Source organism: Triticum urartu, chromosome 1 (assembly GCF_003073215.2).
Source record: "Triticum urartu cultivar G1812 chromosome 1, Tu2.1, whole genome shotgun sequence".
In the NCBI taxonomy this organism is placed as follows: Eukaryota; Viridiplantae; Streptophyta; class Magnoliopsida; order Poales; family Poaceae; genus Triticum; species Triticum urartu.
Window position 1 is genome coordinate 23,974,146 of NC_053022.1, and position 5,741 is coordinate 23,979,886.

Genomic DNA, 5,741 nt, shown 5'->3' on the forward strand with positions numbered 1-5,741 from the left:
TTGGTGCCACTAACCGGGACCAATGGCCTTGTGCTGCCCCGCGTCAAAAGTTTAGTACCACCTCGCTAGCTGAGAGAGCTCGAGAGTGATTTATAAGCGCTGCTGCGCCCACCCTCCCGAACTCCTCTCAACTGCAGGCTTTCAAGCCTAATCTGTCACTGCAATACTTGTGGGCCTACTGGGCCTGCTGCAGGCCTGAATCCTGGCCCATGGTAGGGTTTCTAGTCGTATTCAGGCCGTGGTGGCCCAGTAGGTGGCATTTTTTTGTTTTTTTTTGCTTTAATTTTTAATTCTGTTTGCTTTTAGGTAGCAAAATTATAAACTTTCTGTTAGTGCCATTAGTTTTAGAAAAATTATAAACTTTTTTGTTAGTGCCATTAGTTTTCAAATTTGAAAGCACTTTTTTAGTTATTTTGTTTTCTTTGTTGCTTTATTTATTTTATTTTCTGATTAACTTTACTATAAAAATAGTTTTTTCCTGTTTTTTTGATTTGTTTTTTGCATTATTTATTTTCTTTTGTTTTTTGCTTTAATTTTTAATTCTGTTTGCTTTTAGGTAGCAAAATTATAAACTTTCTGTTAGTGCCATTAGTTTTAGAAAAATTATAAACTTTCTGTTAGTACCATTAGTTTTCAAATTTGAAAACACTTTTTTAGTTATTTTGTTTTCTTTGTTGCTTATTTATTTTATTTTCTGATTAACTTTACTATAAAAATAGTTTTTTCCTGTTTTTTTGATTTGTTTTTTGCATTATTTATTTTCTTTTGTTTTTTGCTTTAATTTTCAATTCTATTTGCTTTTAGGTTAGCAAAATTATAAAGTTTCAATTAGTGCCATTAGTTTTAGAAAAAATTATAACTTCTGTTAGTGCCATTAGTTTTCAAATTTGAATAGTTAAAATTTGAATTCTTTGAAAATTGTTTGAATCACAAGTTTGTGATTAACTTACTAAAAAAATGAGAATAGATGCGCTTATAGAGAAAATTCAACCTAAATTCCTAGTAAATTTCTATGAATTTCAGAGAAATTCACTATGAATTTAGGTTAAACTTTTCTCTATTAGGGCATCTATTTTCACTTTGAGAGAGCTCAACAAGGCAGAGAGGGAAGGCTTATAAACCGGTGTAGCCCCCTTCGGTTGGCGAGGTGGGACTAAACTCTGCCCGCAACGAGGACCAAACCCTTTAGTCCCGGTTTGTGCACAAACCGACTAATGGTCATGGGGCCAGGGGCGAGGAGCAAAAATTATTAAACTTTGCTGTTAGTGCCATTAGTTTTAGAAAGTGAAAGTGAAATTGGCATAGGGCCAGGACTAATGGTCATGGTATTACGAGGGCCGAACCATAAGACATGAAAGCATTTCAAATGAACTCTGAAAAAGTTGAAAGTTGGCATGGTATCATAATTTCACCCACATAGCATGTGCATGTACATAACGGACATGGTAGCATGTTCGTGTGTTACAAAGTTGTGGCATGGTATCATCATAATAGTTGCGGGAGAAAGTCTTCACTTTTTCTTCGCTTGTGTCATTTGCTTATTGCGCCGTAACCATGGATAATCTTCATTGTTTATCAGGATGCTTGGGTCAGCCTTGACATTGAAGGGAGGAATTTCATGAAACTTTTCATAATCTTCAGACATGTCTGTCTTGCCGTCCACTCCCAGGATGTCCCTTTTTCCTGAAAGAACTATGTGGCGCTTTGGCTCATCGTATGATGTATTCGCTTCCTTATCTTTTCTTTTTCTCGGTTTGGTAGACATGTCCTTCACATAGATAACCTGTGCCCCATCATTGGCTAGGACGAACGGTTCGTCAGTGTACCCAAGATTTTTTAGATCCACTGTTGTCATTCCGTACTGTGGGTCTACCTGTACCCCGCCGCCTAACAGATTGACCCATTTGGACTTAAACAAAGGGACCTTAAAATCAGGTCCGTAGTCAAGTTCTCATATGTCCACTATGTAACCATAATATGTGTCCTTTCCGCTCTCGGTTGCTGCATCAAAGCGGACACCGCTGTTTTGGTTGGTGCTCTTTTGATCTTGGGCGATCGTGTAAAATGTATTCCCATTTATCTCTTATCCTTTGTAAGTCAATACAGTCAAAGATGGTCCCCTGGACAACAAGTACAACTCATCACAAATAGTGTTGTCACCTCTGAGACGTGTTTCCAACCAACTGCTGAAAGTCCTGATGTGTTCACATGTAATCCAGTCGTCGCACTGCTCTGGGTGTTTGGAGCGCAGACTGTTCTTGTGTTCATCGACATACAGGGTCACCAAGGTAGAGTTCTGTAGAACTGTGTAGTGTGCTTGAGACCAAGAATATCCCTCCCTGCATATTATTGAGTCTCTTCCCAGAGTGCCTTTTCCAGTCAGTCTCCCCTCATACCGTGATTTAAGGAGACCTATCTTGTTAAGGCAGGGAGACCTATCTTCTTAAGGTCAGGAATGAAGTCAACACAAAACCCGATAACATCCTCTATTTGATGGCCCATGGAGATGCTTCCTTCTGGCCTAGCGCGGTTATGGACATATTTCTTTAGGACTCCCATGAACCTCTCAAAGGGGAACATATTGTGTAGAAATACGGGCCCCAGGATGACAATCTCGTCGACTAGATGAACTAGGACGTGCGTCATGATATTGAAGAAGGATGGTGGGAACACCAGCTCGAAACTGACAAGACATTGCGCCACATCACTCCTTAGCCTTGGTACGATTTCTGGATCGATCACCTTCTGAGAGATTGCATTGAGGAATGCACATAGCTTCACAATGGCTAATCGGACGTTTTCCGGTAGAAGCCCCCTCAATGCAACCGGAAGCAGTTGCGTCATAATCACGTGGCAGTCATGAGACTTTAGGTTCTGAAACTTTTTCTCTGGCATATTTATTATTCCCTTTATATTCGACGAGAAGCCAGTCGTGACCTTCATACTGAGCAGGCATTCAAAGAAGATTTCTTTCTCTTCTTTCGTAAGAGCGTAGCTGGCAGGACCTTTATACTGCTTCGGAGGCATGCCGTCTTTTTCGTGCAAACGTTGCAGGTCCTCCCGTGCCTCAGGTGTATCTTTTGTCTTCCCATACACGCCCAAGAAGCCTAGCAGGTTCACGCAAAGGTTCTTCGTCACGTGCATCACGTCGATTGAGGAGCGGACCTCTAGGTCTTTCCAGTAGGGTAGGTCCCAAAATATAGATTTCTTCTTCCACATGGGTGCGTGTCCCTCAGCGTCATTCGGAACAGCTAGTCCACCGGGACCCTTTCCAAAGATTACGTAGTGTAAATCATTGACCATAGCAAGCACGTGATCACCGGTGCGCATGGCGGGCTTCTTCCGGTGATCTGCCTCGCCTTTGAAATGCTTGCCTTTCTTTCGACATTGATGGTTGGTCGGAAGAAATCGACGATGGCCCAGGTACACATTCTTCCTGCATTTGTCCAGGTATATACTTTCAGTGTCATCTAAACAGTGCGTGCATGCGTGGTATCCTTTGTTTGTCTGTCCTGAAAGGTTACTGAGAGCGGGCCAATCGTTGATGGTCACGAACAGCAACGCCTTAAGGTTAAATTCCTCCTGTCTGTGCTCATCCCACGTACGTACACCGTTTCCATTCCACAGCTGTAAAAGTTCTTCAACTAATGGCCTTAGGTACACATCAATTTCGTTGCCGGGTTGCTTAGGGCCTTGGATGAGAACTGGCATCATAATGAACTTCCGCTTCATGCACATCCAAGGAGGAAGGTTATACATACATAGAGTCACGGGCCAGGTGCTGTGATTGCTGCTCTGCTCCCCGAAAGGATTAATGCCATCCGCGCTTAAAGCAAACCATACATTCCTTGGGTCCTTTGCAAACTCATCCCAGTACTTTCTCTCGATTTTTCTCCACTGCGACCCGTCAGCGGGTGCTCTCAACTTCCCATCTTTCTTTCGGTTCTCACTGTGCCATCGCATCAACTTGGCATGCTCTTCGTTTCTGAACAGACGTTTCAACCGTGGTATTATAGGAGCATACCACATTCACCTTCGGCAGGAACCCTCTTCCTGAGGGCTCGCGTCAACATCACCAGGGTCATTCTCGTCTGATCCTTATACCGCAATGCACCGCATACCGGCATGCGTTCAGATCCTTGTATGCACCGCGGTATAAGAGGGATGCAGTCATTAGGCATGCATGTATCTTCTCCACCTCCAATCCTAGGAGGGCATACGAACTTCTTTGCTGCGGTATGTACTGTCGGGCCAATTCGTATCCTTTGGAAGCTTCTCTTCAATATTTTCAGTAGCTTCTCAAATCCTTTGTCAGCCACAACATTCTCTGCCTTCCACTGCAGCAATTCCAGTATGGTACCGAGCTTTGTGTTGCCATCTTCGCAATTGGGGTATAACCCTTTTTTGTGATCCTCTAACATGCGATCGAACTTCAGCTTCTCCTTTTGACTTTCGCATTGCATCCTTGCATCGACAATGACCCGACGGAGATCATCATCATCAAGCACATCATCTGGTTCCTCTTGATCTTCAGCAGCTTCACCCGTTGCAGCATCATTGGGCACATCGTCTGGTTCCTCTTGATCTTCACCAGCTCCCCCCGTTGCAGCATCACTGTATTCAGGGGGCACATAGTTGTCATCGTACTCTTCTTCTTCGCCGTCTTCCATCATAACCCCTATTTCTTCGTGCCTCGTCCAAACATTATAGTGTGGCATGAAACCCTTGTAAAGCAGGTGGGAGTGAAGGATTTTCCGGTTAGAGTAAGACCTCGTATTCCCACATTCAGTGCATGGATAACACATAAAACCATTCTGCTTGTTTGCCTCAGCCGCATCGAGAAACTCATGCACGCCCTTAATGTACTCGCGGGTGTGTCTGTCACCGTACATCCATTGCCGGTTCATCTGCGTGCATTATATATAATTAAGTGTCCAAATTAATAGAAGTTCATCATCACATTAAAACCAAAGTGCATACATAGTTCTCATCTAACAACATATAGCTCTCCAGAGCATCTAATTAATTAAACCATACATTGAAACTATGTAAAACATTTCAATGCGAAAACAAATGCGATCATAATCGCAACCAAGGTAACAATTGATCCAACGGCATAATGATACCAAGCCTCGGTATGAATGGCATATTTTCTAATCTTTCTAATCTTCAAGCGCATTGCATCCATCTTGATCTTGTGATCATCGACGACATCCGCAACATGCAACTCCAATATCATCTTCTCCTCCTCAATTTTTTTTATTTTTTCCTTCACAATTGTTTTCTTCTTCAACTAAATTTAACCTCTCGACAATAGGGTCGGTTGGCATTTCCGATTCACATACATCCTACATAAATAAAATCTATGTCACGTTGGTCGGCATAATTTTCATAAACAATAAATGAACCAATAGTTATAAAGATAATATATATACCACATCCGAATCATAGACAGGACGAGGGCCGACGGGGGCGGATACCAAAACCATCGCACTATATAAGATGCAAATAATAAAAGTAAGAAAATAATACAAGTATCTATGTAAACATACAAGTAAGAATATTTTTCCTTTCAGAAAGAAGATAAGAACAAGAGGCTCACCACGGTGGTGCCGGCGATGAGCTCGGCGCGGGTGATCGACGGCGGTGAAGACGGGGGGACGGGGCGTGACGGACCGCTAAACCTAGACAAATATTAAATGGAGAAGTCGAGCTTGGAGAGGAGACACACTCTACTCTTT